Source organism: Chrysochloris asiatica, unplaced genomic scaffold, assembly GCF_000296735.1.
Source record: "Chrysochloris asiatica unplaced genomic scaffold, ChrAsi1.0 scaffold00242, whole genome shotgun sequence".
Classification (NCBI taxonomy): domain Eukaryota; kingdom Metazoa; phylum Chordata; class Mammalia; order Afrosoricida; family Chrysochloridae; genus Chrysochloris; species Chrysochloris asiatica.
Window position 1 is genome coordinate 2,620,404 of NW_006408760.1, and position 21,034 is coordinate 2,641,437.

The window sequence follows — 21,034 nt, forward strand, 5'->3', positions numbered from 1 at the left end:
GAGTCAAAGCGGTAAGAATAAGCCAGTGAGATATCATAGGAGAGTTAGGGAAGCTGAAACCATTAACTGCTTATATTTTGGGTTTGGATACAGAGCTGTGGCTTAAAGTCAGTATACTGCTAGGAATGCATTTTCTCTTGGAAAAAGGAGAGATGGGTGGGGAGTAGGTTGATGGGTGACAATTTTTACTTTACTAACCTAAAAAGTTAATAATTTATACCTTCTCAGCAATGCTATGGAAGAACGATTGCAGCCTCAAGAAAACCCTGTGGGACATTTCTACTCTGTTGTACATGGAGTCACCACAAGTTGGAGTCAACTTGATGACAGTGGGCTTAGTTCTAGGGGATCCTTTTATAAGTTGGAGTCCTGGTGTGGCTCTGTGGGTTAATGCGCCAGACTGTAAAGCCATGTGAACTGCAAGATAGGCAGTTCAAGCTCACCAGCTGCTCCTTGGAAACCCTATACTGGGTCGATATGGGTTGGAATCGACTTGCTAGCACTTACCAACAACATTCTATGAATTTGTCTGAGAGCTAACAGAGAAAAGGACTAAGATCTAGAATAGACTTAACTTGGGTGACTCACTAAAGTAGTCAGGGCTTGAAGAGCTCTAATTACAATTTATTTCTTAAACTAGACCAAGTTGGATTTTTTCTGTTTTTTTAGATACCTATATTTACCTACTAGAATGAATTTATATCCTATTCAGTCTTCTCACTTGTATTGTTGTTGTTGTTGTTAAGTGCCTTTTGAGTCGGGTCCGACCCATAGCGACCCTGTACAGGGTTTCCGAGGGTGTAAATCTTTACGGGAGTAGAAAGCCTCATCTTTCTCCCGCGGAGCGGCTGGTAGTTTCGAACCGCTGACCTTAAGGTTCGCAGCCCGATTCGTAACCACTACGCTACCAGAGCTCCTTCTCACTTGTATTAATATGACTTTATTGATAACCAAGATGATGAGATTAAATATATTGTTATTAAATGTATTAGCATGTTACCACTCAGATGTTAACACTGGGACAACATAAATTTGCTTGAAAAAAACATGGATATTGGAGATATATGAATCAAACACAGACCCTGATCTCTCTGAGATTACAGTTCAGCTGAGTGGATATGGCATGCACATGAGTAACTGTTATACAAGGTCAAATCTACTAATACCTTAAAGGACGTACAGATAAAATCCTGTGGTATGTTTTAAAGGAAATGTTATTAGAGATTGACAGGGAAGGGCATTAATGTAAGAAAATAGTAGGCAAAATCACATAAATAGAAAATTGTAAAGGGAGTCCTAGTGTGATGCTTTAGATAAACACTGGACTGCAAGGTTGTTTTGAATCATGAGGTCAGGGGTTCAAACTCATTAGCCGCTCCTCTGAAACCATATACAGGTTCGCTATAAATTGGAGAGGACTCGACAGCATTTAACAATAATATGCAGGAAACCGCAAGCAATTCAGTGTGCTTGTAGTAGGGGCATTAAGAAAGGCAATAGTAAGTAATTGGAGAATAACTTGAGTTACATGGGGTAATCTGGAGGAAAATTCTTTTCAACTCTTAACAGAATTATTTACATGTTTATCCTACGGTAGTGTATAGGATTCTTTAGGATTTATGTGTGATAAATATAATTCAAATAACTTAAAGTGTAAAAAACAAGTCAATTGCATCATAACGGGGAACTCTGGGGTAGACATCAGGCAGTTGGATTTAGAAGCTTACAAGATGTCTCTCTTCTTTTAACTTTACCTGTCTATTCAAGGGACTCTAGTGACACAGTGGAGTAGCATTGGACTGCTTACTGTAAAGTTGGAGGTTCAAACCCACCAGCTGCTCTGTGGGAGAAAGTTGAGGCTGTCTGCTCTCATAAAGATTTGGTCTTGGATACCCTTTAAGTTTCCAAGGGTGGCTGTGAGTTGGAACTGACTCAGTGGATAAGGGTTCGGTTTAGTTTTGGTATGTCTCTATTCAGTAGACAGGCTTTTTGCCAGGGGCAAGCAAACTGACTGCCAGCAGCCATAGACTTTCATCCTTCAGTGGAAAAAAGGACTTCTAAGACGATAGGTCAGTCTAGAAAAGGATTCTGAGTGGCCTTATCATTAATATACCCACTCCGAGTCTAGTCACAAGGAGACCTGGTGGCACATTGGGTTCAGTGTTGGGTTCCTAAGAAAGGTCAGTAGTATGAACTCTAAGGGGGAAAGATGAGGCTTCTGTAAAAAAACAAAAACAAAAAAACCTTTCAAGAAAGTGAGGCGGCACTGGAGGCACTAATTCAACTATGCCAAGAAATTTGGAAGACAACTATTTGGCCAACTGGTTGGACGAGATCACGTTCCAAAGAGAGGTGACCCAACAAAATGCAGAGATCATCCAACAATATCTTTGATATTCCATGTGAGTAAAATTTTACTAAAGGTGATACAGAAACAGTTGCAAGCAGACATTGACAGAGAACTTCCAGATTCATCCCGGATTCAGAAGAGGATGTGGAATGAGGGATATTATAGCTGACATCAGATGGATCTTGGCTGAAAGCAGAGAATACCAGAAAGATGTTTATCTGTGCTTTATTGACTGTGCAAAGGCTTTCATTTGTGTGGATCGTGACAAACTATGGACAACATTGTGAAGTATGAGTATTCCGGAACACTTAATTGTGCTCATAAGGAATCTGTAAATAAACCAAGAGGCAGTTGTTCGAACAGAACATGGGAACACTGAATGGTTTAAAATTAAGAAAGGTGTGCGACAGTGTTGTATTCTTTCACCATACTTATTCAATTTGTATGCTGAGCAAATAATCTGAGAAGCTGGGTTCTATGAAGAAAAATGTGGCATCAGGATTGGCGGAAGATTCATGAACAACCTGTGATAATGCAGATGATATGACCTTGCTTGCTGAAAGTGAAGAGGACTTAAAATACTTACTGATGAAGATCAAAGACCACAGCCTTTGGTATGGATTATATCTCAATGTAAAGAAAACAAAAATCCTCACTACTAGACCAATAAACAACATTCTTATCAATGGAGAAAAGATTGAAGTTATCAAAGATTTCATTTTTCTTGGATCAACTATCAACACTCACGGAAGCAGCAGTCAAGAATTCAAATGACATATTGCATTAGGCAAATCTGCTGCACAAGACCTTTTTAAAATGTTAAAGAGCAAAGTTGTCAGTTTGAGGACTAAGGTGTGCCTGCCCCAAGCTATGGTATTTTCAATGACCTCATATGGATGCAAAAGCTGGACAGTGATTAAAGAAGACTGTAGAAGAATTGATGCATTTGAGTTATGGTGTTGGAGGAGGATACTGAAAGTGCCATGGGCTGCCAAAAGAACAAACATATCTGTGTTGGCAGAAGTGCAGCCAGAGTGCTCTTTGGGTGCCAGGATGACCAAACTTCATCTCTCATATTTCTGATATATCTTCAGGAGGGACTAATCACTAGAGAAGGATATCATGTTTGTTAAGATGGAGGGTCAGAGAAAAAGAGGAAGATCCCCACCCAGAAGGATTGGCCAAGTGGCAGCATCAATGGGCTCAAGCGTGGCAACAATTGTGAGGCTGGCCCAGGATTGGGCAGTGTTTTGTTCTGTTGTTCATAGGGTCGCTGTGAGTTGGTACTGACTCGATGGCACCTAACAACAACAACAAAAAAATTATAGCCTTGGAAAGATTTATGTCCTTATAGGGTCCTTTTGAATCGGAATTGCCTCAGAGGCAGTGGGTTTGGAGTTGAGTCACTGTATTCAAGTGATTGGTATGTATTGTTTACAAGTAACAGAAAACTTCATTAGTACCTTTCAGAAACTCTATTTGTCTGGTAAGACAGTCCTATCGGTTAAAATAAGAAAAGGAGCCAAGGTGGCACATTAGTTAAGTGTTTGACAGTTAATTGAAAGGTAAATGATTTTCTCCATGGGAGAAAAGACCTGATGATCTGCTCCCGTAATGATTGTTGTTCTTAAGTTCCATCAAGACAGTTCCAACTCACAGCGACCCTTTATAGCATTTCCCAGGAGTGGCTGGTGAGTTTGAACCGTCAACTTTGCGGTTAGCAGTCCTGTGCTTATCCTACAGTGCCTCACCAGGACTCCATACGGTACTCATAGGAAACCCTATGGATCAGTTCTTCTGTGTCCTAAGATTCCTATCAGTTGGAATTGACTTAACAGCACAACAGCAAACTCTTATTAAATGATAGGTTTATCACCTAAATTTTCTTTTTCTTATTTCTACTCTAGAATAACAAGAGGTCTAGAATGGACAATAAGATCTTAGAAGGCATCAATTTATTGCTTTATATAGTGATACAACATGAACATTTTTTTTTTTTTTTTGATGTCTATAAAATACTGTGTTAGGTGCTGGCGGCGGGGCTCAAGGATTGGTGAGAGATATGATAACAGAGCTAAGTGGAATCTGTGAACTCAAATAATACGCATGCCAGTGAGGGAAATAGTTTCAGAATGATGAAATATGATACAGATCACTTGAAATGCTAAAATAGACACAAAGACGAGGTAGGGATTGAGTCTGGTGGGAAAGAGAAGGCTTCTGATTTGAGTGTTTCCCAAATATTGGATGTGGGTTTTCTACTTAATTATTTTCCTTATAAGAATCCTGGTGTGGCACTGTAGGATAAGCACTGGACTTGCAAGGTCAATTTGAACCACAAGGTCGGTGGTCAAACTGACTAGTTGCTTCTCAGAAGCCCTATACAGGGTTGCTATGAGTCAGAAGTGACTCAACAGCACTTAACAACAACAATAAGCACCTGAAAGGAACCTCAATGGCATAGGGACTGCTAACTGAAAGGTCAGTGGTTCAAACCCACCAGCCACTTCTTGGGAGAAAGATGTATTAGTTGCTTCCAGTTTACAACCTTGGAAACCCTATGGGGTAGTTCTACTCTTGTCTCATGGGGTTTCTATGAGTTGGACTCAACTTAATAGCAGTGGATTTGTTTGTTTGGTTTTTTTATTGTTTATAAGCATCTAAAATAGCAATGAGCATTTTAGGGTATAAAGTCTGGATTTCTGATGAGGGTATTTCCTTAAACAGAATTACCAAGTATAGAATTCTTATACTGGAATGAAAAATATGTATATTTATTTTTTCATTAAAAAAACAAAGAGCTTATACATTAGTTTTCATTTGAAACATGAAGGTTAGGTTTTTTGGCAGCATCTTCTGTGTTGTTGCCGCTGTTGTTAAGTACTGTCAAGTCGGTTCTGACTCATAGCAACCCTGAATAGGGTTTCTGAGGTGAGTTTGAACTGCCAACCTTGTGGTTCAGACTGACCTCATAGTTTGGTGCTTATCCTGCAGCACCACACCAGGACTCCATTTGGTAGGTAATCGGTGATATTTCATTGTACTTTACTTTCTGTTTCTCTCATTAGTAGTAAGGTAGAGCATTTTCTTTCCTTTATTTATTTATTTTTTTAAAGCCAATTTGTGTTTCTTTGAAGTATTGTTTTCTGAACTTTGCCCAAGTATCTATGGGAATCTTATTATTTTTTTTCTCATCACTTTGTATATGTTCTTTATAAATAATTTGCCCTTTACTTATACTTTCTAGTCTTTTTCAATTCATTAGTTCTCACCAAGTTTTCAGATTTATGCAGTCTGGGACAGAATGAACACTTTCAAAGCTTTCTTTCTTGCGATAGAAGCAGTGCTGAACCTGCAGAAAGATCTTATCAGTGTGAACAAAAGTGGAGTAGGGCAGCAAGGACAAGAAGCCCTGGTGGGTACTGTAGTTAAAGCGCACAGCTATTAAGCAAAAGGACAATGGTGTGAACCTGGCAGTGACTCCTTGGTAGAAAGTTGTGGCAGTGTACTTCTATAGAGATTTGCAGCCTTGGAAATCCTATGGGACAGTTCTCTTCTATCCTATGGAGTCACTATGAGTGTGAAAAAATTCATAATGACCCTGTAAAACAGGGGTAGGGAACGTTTTTTTCTGCCAAAATTTATTACTTATTTTATGGGCCATACAAAATTACCAATTTAAAAATTAACGTGCTATGTTTGATCAAACTTTTAATTTACTTCTAAGATGGCACCTAACAATAGCAACTACAACAATGTGCTTTGAGAGTCCTGGTGTGGTGCTATGGGTTAATGCGCTGGACTGCAAAATCATTTGAATTGCAAGGTCAGCGGTTTGAGCTCACCAGCCGCTACTCCTTGGAAACGCGCTATACAGGGTCACTATGGGTCAGAACCGACTCAGAGGCACTTAACAACAACAACAACAACAACAAGGTGCTCTGGTAGGGTAGTGGTTATGAGTCAGGGTACTAACCTCAAGGTCAGCAGTTAGAAACTTCCAGGAGTTCTGCTGGAGAAAGAGGAGGCTTTCTGCTCCTGTAAATATTTACAACCTCAGAAACCCCACACAGGGTCAATATGAATTGGAACCTATTCCATGGCACATAACCACCACCACCAATGGCTGGAACTGCAGTTGCCTTGGTAGGGTCAGACCAAATGATTTTGCAGGCCTTATTTGACCTGTGGGCTGGATGTTCCCAACCCCTGTTGTAGAATAACAACAGATTTGATATTTTGTTATTTTGTTTGGGGCAGAAAGAAGAAAGGAAAAAGAATTCATTGCCTTTGATGATGATAGGAGCAACCTAAAGAGGTAGAAAGAAGAGGTAGCCTGGTCCAGGGGTCAACAGGTCAGGGTGGCACATTAAAAGGAATTGGTACAACTCTCCAGAGCAATTGGGAATTTTAAAGCATGCTTTCTTTTTTTTTCCCGTGAAATATAAAAATAATGGAAATAAAGCCAGATCTTTGGTGGTACAGTGGCTAAAAGCTTGACTGGTAACTGAAGATCAGTGTTTTGAAACTACCAGCTTCTCTGTAGGAGAAAGATGTGGCAGTCTGCTTCTGTAAAGAGTTACAATCTTGGATACCTTATGGGGAGTTCTGTTCTGTCCTGTAGGGACATCAATATTGAATTGATGGCTGTGGGGTTTTAGAAATAAGTCAGTCGGCTTAGTCTCCCTAACACTAATCTGTCAGTTTGTCATACTGTGGTAGCTTGTGTATTACTGTGATATTGGAAGCTGTACAACTAGTATTTTGTATTTTAAATGCCAGCAGGATTATCCTGGTGAACAAGTTTCAGCTGAGCTTCCAGACCTAGACAGACTAGGAAGAAGGCGAAGGGGACCACTTAATGGTTAGGCTCTGGAATCCTTATAGCAGTGGAACATTGTCAGGTACAGTGCCAGAAGATGAGCCCCTCAGGTTGAATGGCACTCAAAATGCGACTTGGGAAGAGCTGCCTCCTCAAGTAGGGCTGACCATAGTGACATAAGTGGGGCAGACCTTTTGGGACCTACGTTTGTTGAAAGGGCATGGCTCAAAATGAGAAACAGCTGTAAGCATCTTTTAAGAATCAGAACATGGATTGTATGAAGTATGAATTTAGAAAACGTGAAATTTGTCAATATTATATGGAACACATAAAGATCAACAATATCCTAGGCATTAGTTGAAATGGACTGGTGGTATTTTCTATTTTGAATCAGACCACCTACTGAAGCTATTCATACACCTAGCAGGAAGACCAATTAATACCATTCTAATTCAAATTTACTCACCAACCATGAAAGCCAGTGATAATGAAATAGAAGAATTCTACCAGCTTCTTCAGTCTGAAATTGATTTAACATGCACTCAAGATGTGAAAGTTGGAAATAAAGAGAAAGGGTTGGTAGTTAGAAAATATGACCTTGGTGATAGATGCTAGAGATCATATGGTAAAAATTTGCATGACCAGTGACTTTTTGCATTTACATTTTTCAACGACCCTTGGACCTCATCAGATGGAATATATAGTAAACAAACCTACTTTATCTGTGAAAAGAGAAGATGGAGAAGCTCAGCATCAGCCAAAGCAAGGCTGGGGCAGACTGGAAGAGACCCATCAATTGCTCAGATGCATGTTCAGGTTGGTGCGGAATAAAATTGAAAGAAGTCCACGAGAACCAAAATATGACATTGAATATATCCCATGTGAATTTAGAACCCATCTCAAGAACAGATTGGATGCATTAGACACTAATGATCGAAAATCAGAAGACTTACATCAAGAACACCACCCATAAAGAAAACAAAATGCCACTAAAAAAAAGAAAAACTGAAATGGATGTCAGAAGAGTCTCAGAAATTTGCTATTGAGTGACGAGGAGCTAAACAACTGGTAGAAATAATGAAGTAAAAAAGCTGAACAGAAAAATTTAAAGCCAGCTTGAGAAGATGAAATGAAGTGTTAGAATGAAATGTGCTAAGACCTAGAGTTAGAAAATCAAAAGGGGAGAACTTGCTCAGCATTTTTCAAGCTGGAAGAACTGAAGAAAATTCAAGCCTTAACTTGTGATATGGAAGGATTTGTGGGCAAATACTGAATTATACAGGATGTATCTAAAGAAGATGGAATGAATACACAGAGTTACTGTACTAAAAACAAATGGTTGATCATCACTTTCAAGAAGTAGCATATGATTGGCAAAGAAGGAAGAAGTCCAAGCTGCATTAAAGGTGAAAAGCCTCCAGGAATTGACAGAATACAAATTAAAATGTTTCAGGAAATGGATGCAGCATCAGAGGGAGGTGTTCATTCATATATTCCAAGACAACTACCTAGCCATCCAATTGGAAGAGATTCTTATTTGTGTCCATTCCAAAAAAAGTTGACTCAATGAAAATGCAGGAGCATTGAAAAATATCATTAGTATCACATGCAACTAACATTTTATTGACAGGGAGGTACCAGAAAAAAATTCCAGCCAGATTAAGAAGAGGGTGTGGAAAGAGGGATATCATTGTGCATGTCATATGGATCTTGGCTGAAGGATACCAGAAAGATGTTTATTTGTACTTTATTGTTTTTGCAAAGGCATTTGACTGTGTGGCTCCTAACAAACTATGGATAATGTTGTAAAGAATAAGTATTCTAAAACACTTGTGCTTATGTGGAATCTGTACATAGTCCAAGAGGCAGTCATTCAAACTGAGCAAGGGGATACTGAATGCTTTAAATTCAAGAAAAGTGTGTGCCAGAGTTGTATCCTTTTACCATACTTATTCAGCCTGTATGCTGAATTAGATGAAGAATGTGGCATCAGGATTAGAGGAAGACTGATTAACAATTTGTAATATGCAGATGACACAACTTTGCTTGCTGAAAATGAAGAATATTTAAAATACTTACTGATGAAGATCAAAGACTACAGACTTCAGTATGGATAGCACTTTAATGTAAAGAAAATTTTCATGACTGGACCAATAAATAGTATGCAAAATGAAAAAAAGATTGAAATGGTGTAAGACTTCATTTTATGTGGATCTACAATCAGTATTCATGGAAACAGCAGTCAAGAAAGCAAATGAGGTTTCTGGAAAAAGATGGCGGATCGGGTGGAAGTGTAGTGACGAGCTCTGCCAAGAACAACACAGAATACAGGACCAAGAAGGCTCAGGGAATGGTCCCAGTATTCTGAACCACATATAAAGGAATATTTAGACGGTTGGAAGACTTACAGCTGGGGAGTTTGTGGCAGAAGCAAGAAATCCATTGCTTCCTGGTTCGGGACGCTCAGCTGCTCCAGGAGCCTCCATTTTGTGTGGGACCAAGTGGGGAAAGGATCAGAGCAGCCACGGATGCCTGACAGAGCCGCAGAGATAGAGGTGTGGGCATTCTTTTTTTTTGGTGTCTTTTCGTTGGTCCCTTGCTATGTGCGTACCTCCATTCTGGTGACTATAGGGGTGCCTGAGCTGGCGGATACTCTAGCCCCACCCTCGGAAGGTTCTACTACGCATGTGCATAGATCACCTTGAAATTTAAAGAGACAGTTTCCACTTAAAACCAAATGGCCGACAGATACTCAGCCCAAGAGCAGGCCTTGAACTTTTCTTGTTTGTTTTTTGTTCCTGTGTTTTTAACACAGGAAGGAGAAGGAGAGGGCTGTAAGGAGGGAAAGAGACCTCGACTCCATTCTGGAAGGAGGGCAGGCCTTGGAAATGCCTGAGGTGGAATTCAGAAAAATGATCATAAAATGTTTCAAAATACTTTACAATGGAGTTGAGAAACATAAGGAAGAAGCCAAGAAAGTGTAACAGGAACAATCAAATAAGATAGATACAGCATTGGAAACAATTCAAAACCTAAAGAAAGAGGTCCAAATGATCAATAACAAAATATCAAAAATAGAGAACACTCTGAAAGGGCAGAAGAGTAGAATAGATGAGATGGAAGGCAGAATCAGTGAGTTGGAAGACAAATCTCTGAATACCACTAAGATAGAAGAACAAACACAAAAAAGGATAAAAAATTCTGAAGATGGTCTAAGATTCATGTTGGACAAAATGAAGAGGAATAACTTAAGAATTATCGGCATTCCAGAACAAGAAGAATCCCACAAGTCCACAGAGGAAATAATTGAAGAACTGTTGGAAGAAAATTTCTCTAACATTCTGAAAAGTGAAAAGATAAACATTCAAGAAGCTCAGCGAACCCCAGGAAGGCTAGACCCCAAAAGAAAATCACCAAGACATATCATAGTCAAGCTCTCCAAAATCAAAGATAAGGAGACACTTCTGAAAGCAGCCAGGGAAAACAGAAGTGTCACATACAAAGGCAAGCAAGTGAGATTAAGCTCAGATCTCTCAGCAGAAACCATGCAAGCAAGAAGGCAATGGGGAGACATTTATAAAACCCTGAAAGACAAGGATATCATGTTTGGTGAAGTGGAGGATCAGTGAAACAGAGGAGGACCCACAATGAGATGAAGTGACATGGTGACAGCAATGATGGACTGAAATATAGCAATTGTTAGGATGGTGCAGGACCGTGTTTTGTTCTCTTGTGTATAGGGTTGAGATGAGTTGGAACTGACTCAAAGGCATGCAACAACAACAAGTTATGCCTCCATAAATATCTTGGTATATTTATTCTTTCTGTTGGATGAGGAGAAAAAATGGCTTTGTTTTGTTTTTCTAAGATTGATATTCTACTGTATAGATCATATTTTGTTTTTGCATTTGACCTCTTTTCAACAATAGATTGTAAGTATTTTTTATACTGTTAGAAATTATTTATATTCTTGAAGTTGTTTACCATTTTTAACTTTAAGAAAGTGTACAAAATGTACTTGATTCTTTGTCTTATTGGAGAAATATTTTTTGGTAGAGGAACCCACAGTGACAGGTGCAGTTTACAAAGCAAAATGCAAAGATGTTTAGGAAAAGGATGTTTTAGAGCAAAGTCTGGGCAGCCATAAAGTAGATTTCTTGTCATTAGGCTTAGTCCCAGAACTGTTTGGTTTTTATGAAGAGGTCAACTTACTTAAATTCCCCTGGTACTGAAATAGAAATACATCATAACTTTGTTACTGGAAGAAGTCTTAGACCACTATCTCCATATCAAGTTTGTTTATATAGTGTTGGGTGTATCTCTCTTCTCTTTGGTTAACATTGTAGAGCAGGTTTTCCCCAATGATCTCTGTTATCTTCTTTTTGTTTTTCTTTACACAAACATTTTTCTTTAAAAAAGATGCAGTCATTGCATAAATTTGGAAAATAGAGAAACAAAATGGGCAAGGTGCAGAATTCTTGTCATTCTAATTCAAGAGCTATAGGATAGTAACTATTAACATTTTTGTTTTATAGTTTCCTACTTTTATTTTTTTGCCTTATTACACAAGACGGCCTTCACAAACATTTCTCAGTATTGTATTTCATTGTTATAGAGGCATTATTATTAGAGAAAATAAAATTAAGGTGAACTATAAAGTCACACTATCTGGTATCAAACATGTCACATTGGACTGCTAACTGCAAGGTCGGTGATTCAAAGCCTCTCCTTGGGAACCAACTCAGTGGCACTTAACAACAGCAACAACAACACACAAAATGCTACCATAATAACTTAACCTTCATGTTTCAAATGAAAAATAATGTATAAGCTCTTTTTTTTAAATGAAAAAATAAATACATATGTTTTTGCTTCTACTACATGAAAAAGAAGACCAAAAAAAATTTTTTTTGATTTATTTGCCCCTCTTCTTATCTTTTCCTTCCTTTTTCTTATTAACTGCCTTTCCCATCACCCAAGTTAGTATGTGTCTACTCACTACTCAGTAAATAATTCTCTCTTTTCTCCCACCCTGGTAACCATCATAGAAAGTTTTATTATAGAATGAAAACCTTTTTTAACTTTTTACTATTGTGGTCTTACATAGTATCTGCCCCCTTGAGATTGACTAATTTCACTCACCACCACTCATCTATCAGTTTGTTGTACTGTGGTTGGCTTGTGTGTTGCTGTTATTCTGGAAGCTATGCCAACGGTATTTTAAATACCAGCAGGGTCAACCACGGTGGACAGGTGTTAAATGAACTTCTAGATGAAAGCAGAAGGAGAGGAGAGACGAACTATTTCCGATTATTTTGTCACTGAAAACCTTATGAATAGCAGTGGAACACTGTCAGCACCAGATTATTTAATATTGAAACATGTTGAAGAGCACTAGAATATTATCAGATAATAATGCCAGAAGATGAGCCCCTTAGGTTAGGAGGCTCAGGTTAGAAGGCTTTCAAAATGTGACTGGGAAAGAGCTGCCTCCTTAAAGTAGAGTTTACCATGATGATGCAAATGGAATAAAGCCCTCAGGACCTTTATTTGCTGATGGGGCACTCCTCAAAATGAAAAGAAACAGCTGTACACATTCATTAGTATATGTAACATGAAATGTACGAAGTATGAATCTAGGAAAATGTCAAAAATGAAATGGAATGTATAAATATGTGTATCCTTGGCATTAGCTGAAATGGACTGGTATTGACCATTTTGAATCTGACAATCAAATGATTTATTAAGCTGGTAATGACAAATTGAAGGAGAATGACGTCGCATTCATCGTCAGAAAGAATATATCAGTAGCAGTCATGAGGTACAGCTCTGTCTGTGATAGGATAATATCTATATGCCTACAAGGAAGACCAGTTAATACCACTATTATTCAAATTTATGTACTAACCACTAAAGCCAGTGATGAGGAAATTGAAGAATTGTACCAACTTCTTCAGTCTGAAATTGATCAAACATGCAATCAAGATGTATTGATCATTACTGGTGATTGGAATGCAAAGGTTGGAAACAAAGAGGAAGGATCCGTAGTTGGAAAATATGGCCTTGGTGATAGAAATGATGCTGGATATCACATGATAGAATTTTGCAAGACCAATGAATTCTTCATTGCAAATACCTTTTTAAACAACGTAAGAGATAACTGTACACATGGACCTCACCAGATGGACTACACAGAAATCAAATTCATTACATCTGTGGAAAGAGCCGGTAGAAAAGCTCCGTATCATCAGCCAAAACAAGGCCACAGGAAGACGGTGGAACAGACTATTAATTACTCATATACAAATTCAAACTGAAGCTGAAGAAAATTAAGTCCATGAGAGCCAAAATAATGACCTTGAATATATCCCACTTGAATTTAGAGATCATCTGAAGAACAGATTTGGTGCATCAGACGCACCACTAAAGACTGAAGACCAGAAGAGTTGTTTGAAGACATGAAGAACATCATACATGAAGAAAGCAAAAGGTCATTGAGAAGACAAGAGAGAAAGAAAAGACCAAAATGGATGTCAGAAGAGACTCTCAAACTTGGTTTCCAGCAAGAGATGCTAAAGCAAATGGAAGAAATGAGGAGATACAAGGAGATTCAAAGGTCAGCTCGAGAAGACAAAGTCAAATATTATAACAAAATGTGCAATGACCAGGAGTTAGAAAACCATAAGGGAAGAGCATGCTCAGCATTTCTCAAGCTGAGGGAACTAAAGAAAAAAATCAAACCTCGATTTGTGGTATTGAAGGATTCTATAGGAAAAATACTGAATGATGAAGAAAGCATCAAAAGAAAATGGAAGGAATACACAGAGTCACTGTACCAAAAGAAATGGTCGATGATCAGTTGTTTCAAGAGGAAGCATATGATCAAGAGCAAATAATCCTGAAGGAAGAGGTCCAAGGTGCATTGAAGTCATTGGCAAAGAACAAGGCACCCAGGAATAGATGGAATACAAATTGAAATCTTTCAAGGAAGTGAGGCAGCACTGGAGGCACTCACTCATGTATGCCAAGAGATTTGGAAGACAATTACCTGGCCAACTTACTGCAAGAGATCCATATTTGTGCCCATTCCAAAAAGAGGTGACCCAACGGGATGTGGGAATCATCAGACAACATCATTGTTGCCCCATGTGAGTAAAGTTTTACTGAAGGTAATACAGAAATGGCTACAACCATACATTGACAGAGAACTTCCAGAGGCTCAAGCCAATTTCAGAAAAGGATGTGGAACGAGGGATATCATTGCTGATATCAGATGGATCTTGGCTCAAAGCAGAAAATACCAGAAAGATGTTTACCTGTGCTTTGTTGACTATGCAAAGGCTTTCAATTGTGTAGATCCTCACAGCTATAGACAACATTGTGAAGTATGAGTATTCCGGAATACTTAATTGTGCTCATGAGGAACCTGTACATAGACCAAGAGGCAGTTGTTCAAACAGAACATGGGAACACTGAATGGTTTAAAATTAGGAAAGGTGTGTGCAGGGTTGTATTCTTTCACCATACTTATTCAGTCTGTAGGCTGAACAAATAATTTTAGAAGCTGAATTATATGAAGAAAAACGTGGCATCAGGATTGAAAGAAGGCTCATTAACAATCTGTGATATGCAGATGATACAACCTTGTTTACTTAAAGCCAAGAGGACTTAAAATACTTATTGATGAAGATCAAAGATCACAGCCTTAATTGTAGGTTGCACCTCAATGTAAAGGAAACAAAAATCCTTACTACTGGACCAGTAAATAGCATCCTTATAAATGGAGAAAAGATTGAAGTTGTCAAAGACTTGATTTTTTCTTGGGTCAACCATCAATACTCATGAAAGCAGCAGCCAAGAAATCAAATGATGTATTGCATTAGGCAAATCTGCTGCACAAGACCTTTTTAAAATGTTGAAGAGCAAAGATGTCACCTTGAGGACTAAGGTACGCCTAACCCAAGCCATGGTAATTTCAATAACTTCATATGCATGCGAAAGTTCGACAGTGACTAAGGAAGATTGTAGAAGAATTGATGCATTTGAGTTATGATGTTAGAGGAGACTATTGAAAATACCGTGGACTGCCAAAAGAACAAACAGATCCGTGTTAGAAGAAGTACTGCTAGAGTGCTCCTTGAAGGCCAGGATGGCCAGACTTTGTCTCTCATACTTCAGACATATTGTCAGTAGAGACCAGTCACTGGAGAGGGATATAATGTTCTGTAAGATGGAGGGCCAGAGATAAAGATGAAGACCCCCAGCAGGATGGATTGGCAAAGTGGCAACATCAATGGGCTCAAGCGTGGTAACAATTGTGAGGTTGGCCCAGGACCAGGCAGTGTTTTGTTCTATTGTACATAGGGTCGCTATGAGTTGGTACCAACTCGATAGCATCTAACAACAACAGCAACAACATCATGCTCCACCAAGACTCCTGGTGTGGTGCTTTAGGATAAGCACTGGACTGTGAACCACAAGATCAGCAGTTCAAACCCACCAGCTGCTCCTCAGAAACCCTATATGGGGTCACTATGAGTTGGCACTGACTTGACACTTAAAAACATAATAACATGCTCCACCAATGACGTACACTGAAGGGACTTTAAAAAATGAGGTTCTGGGAATTGATGGAATACAAATGGAAATGTTTCAACAAATTGATGCAGCACCAGAGGCACTGACTCATCTATGCCAAGAAATTTGGAAGACAGCTACTAGGTCAACTGATTGGAAGGGATCCATATTTGTGCCCAATGGAATGTGAAAATCATTAAGCAATATTATTCATAATCACATGCAGGTAAAATTTTGCTAAAGATAATACACAACGATTGTGAGGATGGCCTAGGATCAGACAACAATTTTACTCAGTATAATATCCTCCAGGTACCTCCATATTATGCAGTATTTTGCAGATTCATTTTTATTCTTCATTGTTGCTGAATATTCCATTGTGTGTATATATCAAAGTGTGTTCAATCATTCCTCTGCTGATGGACATCTAGACTGTCTTCATCTTTTTGCTGTTGTGAATAATGCTGCAATGAACATGGGCATGCATATATTTATTTGTGTTACAACTCATTCCTTATGGATATATATCAAGTAGAAGGATTGCTGGACCATATGGTTATTTCTATTTCCAACCTTCTGAGAAAGTGCCATACTGTTTTCAACAGTGGTTGCACCATTTTACAGTCCCATCTGCAGTGTAGGAGGACCCCATACTTGCCATACTGTCTAGCATTTGTTGTTTTCTGGGTTTTTTGATCTCTGCTATAATGGTGGAGTAAGATGATATCTCATGTTTGTTTTGATTAGCATCTCTCTAAAGGCTAATGATAAAGACTATTTCTTCATATGTTTGTTAGGCACCTGAATGTCATTTTTGATGAAGTGTCTTAATTTGTCTTCTTACTGAGGCCCTGAAATATTCTATAAATTTTAAGCTTATAGTCTCTTGTCTGGTATGTCATTGCCAAAAATTTCCCTGTCTATGGGTTTTCCTTTTACTCTTTGGTGACATCTTTTGCATATAACTTTTTAATTTTTAGGAGGTCCCAGTCATCTATTTTGTCTTCTGCAGTTTGTGTAGTTTCAGTTATGTTTGGTAGTATTTATGCTATAATCAGAGCCCCTAATTTTTTCATTGATATTTGTCCTGATTTTTTCATTGATGCTCTTAATACTTCTAGGTCTATAGTTTAGGTCTACATTTAGGTCTTTAATCCATGTTGAGTTCATTTTTGTATATGGCGTGAGATAATTGGTCTTGTTTTTTCTTCTGCAAATTTGCACTTTTTCCAGCACCATTTGTTAAACTATCTCTTCTCCATTTAATATGTTTTGGTTCTTTGTCAAAGGTCAACTGAGCATAAGTGGATAAATTTACTTCTGGTTCTCAATTCTGTTCCATTGATCTATGTGTCTTTTTGTTGTACCAATACCAGGCTGTTTTTTGTTTTCTTTTCCTTTAAGTTTTTATTGTGATTTGAGTGATAGCATAGATGGGAGAACATCGGCTTTACACTCATTGTTTCATCACAATGATTACCATCTCTTCCGTGCATCATCATTCAACAGTATTTGCTTCTATTCCCTCTGTTTTTTTTTTTTTTTTTAATTGTGCATTAAGTGATAGTTTACATGGAAGAGCATTAGCTTTACATTCATCCTATCTTATTTCGTTTCAGTGCAATGATTACAATTCCCTGCATGCCTCATCAAACAGCCAAAGGGTACACCCCGCAAGCCTGCCCCCTGGCTGTCAACACACAGCCCCTCTCCTTCCCAGAGTCCAGAGTCCCCAGCTGCTCCATCTTTCCACGTCATCATCTCTACCTCCATCTCTGGCGTCGCTGTTTCTCTGGATAGGGTCCCACACTCCGCTCTTCTCCCTTGATGGTCCCAGGGTCCTCTGCTCCTGGACTGCAAGATCAGCCACTCCCCTCCTTTTGTTAACAAAATGTCCACCTTTACATTTGCAACACTCACAATCAGTCTTGAGAGCAATTATTCAATATTGAACCACAAGAGTCTTATCCCCATTTCCTTTCACCAGCCCCATCTAGACAGGTTGGAAACCACTCAGTGGAGATTCTGCCTTCTTCTGCACCCTCTGAAACTAAGCTCCCTCTTGAAAACTTGTAAGCCAGTCACTTTGTGCCTTTGTAGCCCCCCTCCCTCCATTTTGGGTAGCCAGTGTCTAAGTTACCCATCCCTGTCAACCCTGTGTACTGAGGAGGTGGGAATGATCCTCACTGTAAAGATTCATTCCCTCTTTTGAGCTACTACATCCACAAGCATAGGTCAAGTTCATCAAATTGTAGCAGATTACTCTTTTTTTCCTCTTCTTCCTCTAGTCATGTTCTAGTCATCCAGCCATTGAAGCCCGGTCAGATGGGTACTGTCTGCAAGTATGGGTGTTCATGTGCATCACCCCTTGCTTCATATCAGCCAGATGCTTCACTCTCCGCTCTAGTTCTCTGTGGCCATGTCCCTGTCCCTGGGCCTAGGAGTCCCCAGGTTTCGCCATACTGCTGGCCAACCATGTCTCAACCCAGGTTGACAGGAGTCAACGTGGTAGGACTTAGCTCACAACTTCATTGCTGTTTTTCCCTCACTCCCCCTTATCGGTGACCAATGTGGTCAGCAGCAAGACCACATGCCTGCTCATGTGTTCCTCTTGAATATTATTCTTGGAAGGGGGTTTGCCCTAAGGGGACCTGACCACATACCTTGATGGCTACTGTGTGAACAACTTGTTTGTTCTTGTAATAGTCAATCAGACTACCATTACTGTTAGTGATTTTTCCTGCTGGTCTTTCTTTCAAGAAGTATTTTCTATTTCTTCTAGCCTATCCAGGCTGGTCTGCTTGTCCTTACAGTGGAAATTTCCCACCTCAAAATGTTCTGAATGAGGATCAGGATTCCACCTATGGTCTTATGCAATGCAAAGGCTCTGCAGGAAGCCTCCTTTACTGGGCAAGTTCTAGTCCTATTTTAGGTATTCCAATCAGTTATAGGCTGAAGACGGACTTAAAAGCTTTCTATGGTGATGTTTCTGGCTATTCCTTTCTCTCCCCTTCAAGAGTCTATTTTACAATAGTAAGTAAGGGAAACCAAGATTCAAAAGACAGCCAAGCATCTTAACCTTGTTTCCCTTCTTTTGCCCATTCAAACCATGCCTAAATCCTTGTGTCCCAGAGCCCTGTTGTACCAAGGTTGTGTATACATCATTATTTACCTCAGTCCCACTTAGCCCATGCACACCTGACTGTTTTCCCATCTGCCTTGTTCTTCCATTCCCCTCCCCCTTCAAGTGTATTGTCCACCCTCCCCACCTTCCAAATGGTAATTTATCTATTCCCTTCCCTGTGTTCCACCTTCCCTCTCCTCACTCTACCCCATACCTCTCAGTAACCAGCAGATAATATATATTTTTCCTCTTTTAGTGTGGGTACTTTTTCTTAATCATTTACAATAATGGCCCTATGTAATATTTCTCCTTTTGTGACTGGCTGATTTCACTTAGCATAATGTTCCCAAGGTTCATCCAAGTTATGCGGTTGCAACTTCCTTGTTATTCTTCAAGGTAGCATAATATTTCATTACGTGTATGTACCAAAATTTGTTTGTCTATTCTTCCATTGATGGGCACTTAGATTGTCTCCATCTTTTTGCTATTGTAAATAGTGCTGCAATGAACATTGGTGTGCATGTTATGTGCTTGTATTTCTTATGGATAAATGCCAAGTACAGGAATTGCTGGATCATAAGGTGTCTCTATTTCCAATCTTCTGAAGAAGTGCCATATTGCTTTCCAGAGTGGTTGGACCATTTTGCAAGCCCACCAACAATGTAGGAGGGTCCCAGTCTCTCCACATCCTCATCAGCATTTATTGTCCTCTACTTTTTTGATCTTTGCTGTTATTGCTGGTGCAAAATGATATCTTATTGTTGTTTTGATTTGCATCTCTTTAACGGCTATGGGGTGGGTTAATGTGCCAGACTGCAGAGCCGTTTGAACTGCAAGGTTGGTGGTTCAAGCTCACCAGCTGCTCCTCAGAAACCCTATACGGGGTTGCTGTGGGTCAGAATTGACTCGCCGGCACTTAACAGCAACAACAATGGCTAGTGATCGTGAACATTTCTTTATGTTTGTTGGCTGCCTGGCTCTCTTCCTTGGTGAAGTGTCTGTTCATGTCCTGTGCCCATTTTTCAATTGGGTTATTTGTCTTTTTCTTGTAGAGGTGTTGTAGTTTCCTAAATATTTTGGAAATGAGTCCCTTGTCTGATGTGTCGTTGCAAAAGTTTTTTTCCCATTTGGTGGGTTCCCTTTTTACTCTTTTGGTCAAGTCTTATGATGGCACATACATTTTTAATTTTTAGTATGTTCCAGTCATCTGTTTTGTCTACTTTTGTTTGTGTAGTGTTCACAATGTTTGGTAGTCTGTGTATGCCCTGTATCAGGGCCCTCACAAATGTCCCTATTTTTTCATTGTTGGTCTTTAGGATTCTGGGATTCACATTTAGGTCTTTTATCCATGCTGAGTAGGTTTTTGTATAGGGGGTGAGGTAAAGGTCTTGTTTAAGTCTTTTGCATATTGCTTTCCAGTTCTGCCAGCACCATCTGTTGAATTGGCCATCTCCTCTCCATGCGATATTCTTAGGCACTTTGTTGAAAATCAGTTGGCTCTATGTGGATGGGTTAATTTCTGGATTCTCGATTCTGTTCCATTGATTGGTGTATCTTTCATTGTACCAGTACAGGTTGTTTTGACCACTGTAGCCTTGCAGTAGATTTTGAAATCAGGGAGTGAGATGTTTCCAACTTTGTTCTTCTTGAACAGTGCTTTGGTTATTCTGGGTCTCCTTCCTTTCCATATAAAGTTTGTAATTGCCTTTTCGATCTCTTTGAGAATGTCACTGGAATCTGGATTGGGATTGCATTATCTGTGTAAATTGCTTTGGATAGTATTGACATTTTCACGATGTTGAGTCTTCCTATCCAGGAACATGGTATGTTCTTCTGCTTTTGTAAGTCTCCTTTGGTTTCTTAGAGTAGTGTTTTATAATTCTCTTTGTATAGGCCCTTTGTTTCGCTGGTTACGTTTATTCCTACATATTTCATCCTTTGGGCGGCTATTGTAAATGGTATTTCTTTCCTAATGTCTTTTTCAGCGTTGTCATTGTTACAATAGAGGAATCCAACAGATTTTTTTTTTAATGTTTTATGGTGAATTATATGATAGTTTACATGAGAGAACTTTAGTTTTACATTCATTCCATCGTATATCATCTCATTGCCATGGTTCCAATTCCCTCCATGCATCATCAGCCAATCAAAGGGTATATCC

General features: G+C 39.1%; 1 protein-coding gene across 1 annotated transcript in view; it reads left to right on the forward strand.

Moving 5' to 3' along the window:
• UIMC1 (ubiquitin interaction motif containing 1) overlaps positions 1-21,034 on the forward strand; it is a 112,845-nt gene that overhangs the window by 51,365 nt on the left and 40,446 nt on the right. The window lies entirely within an intron of this gene.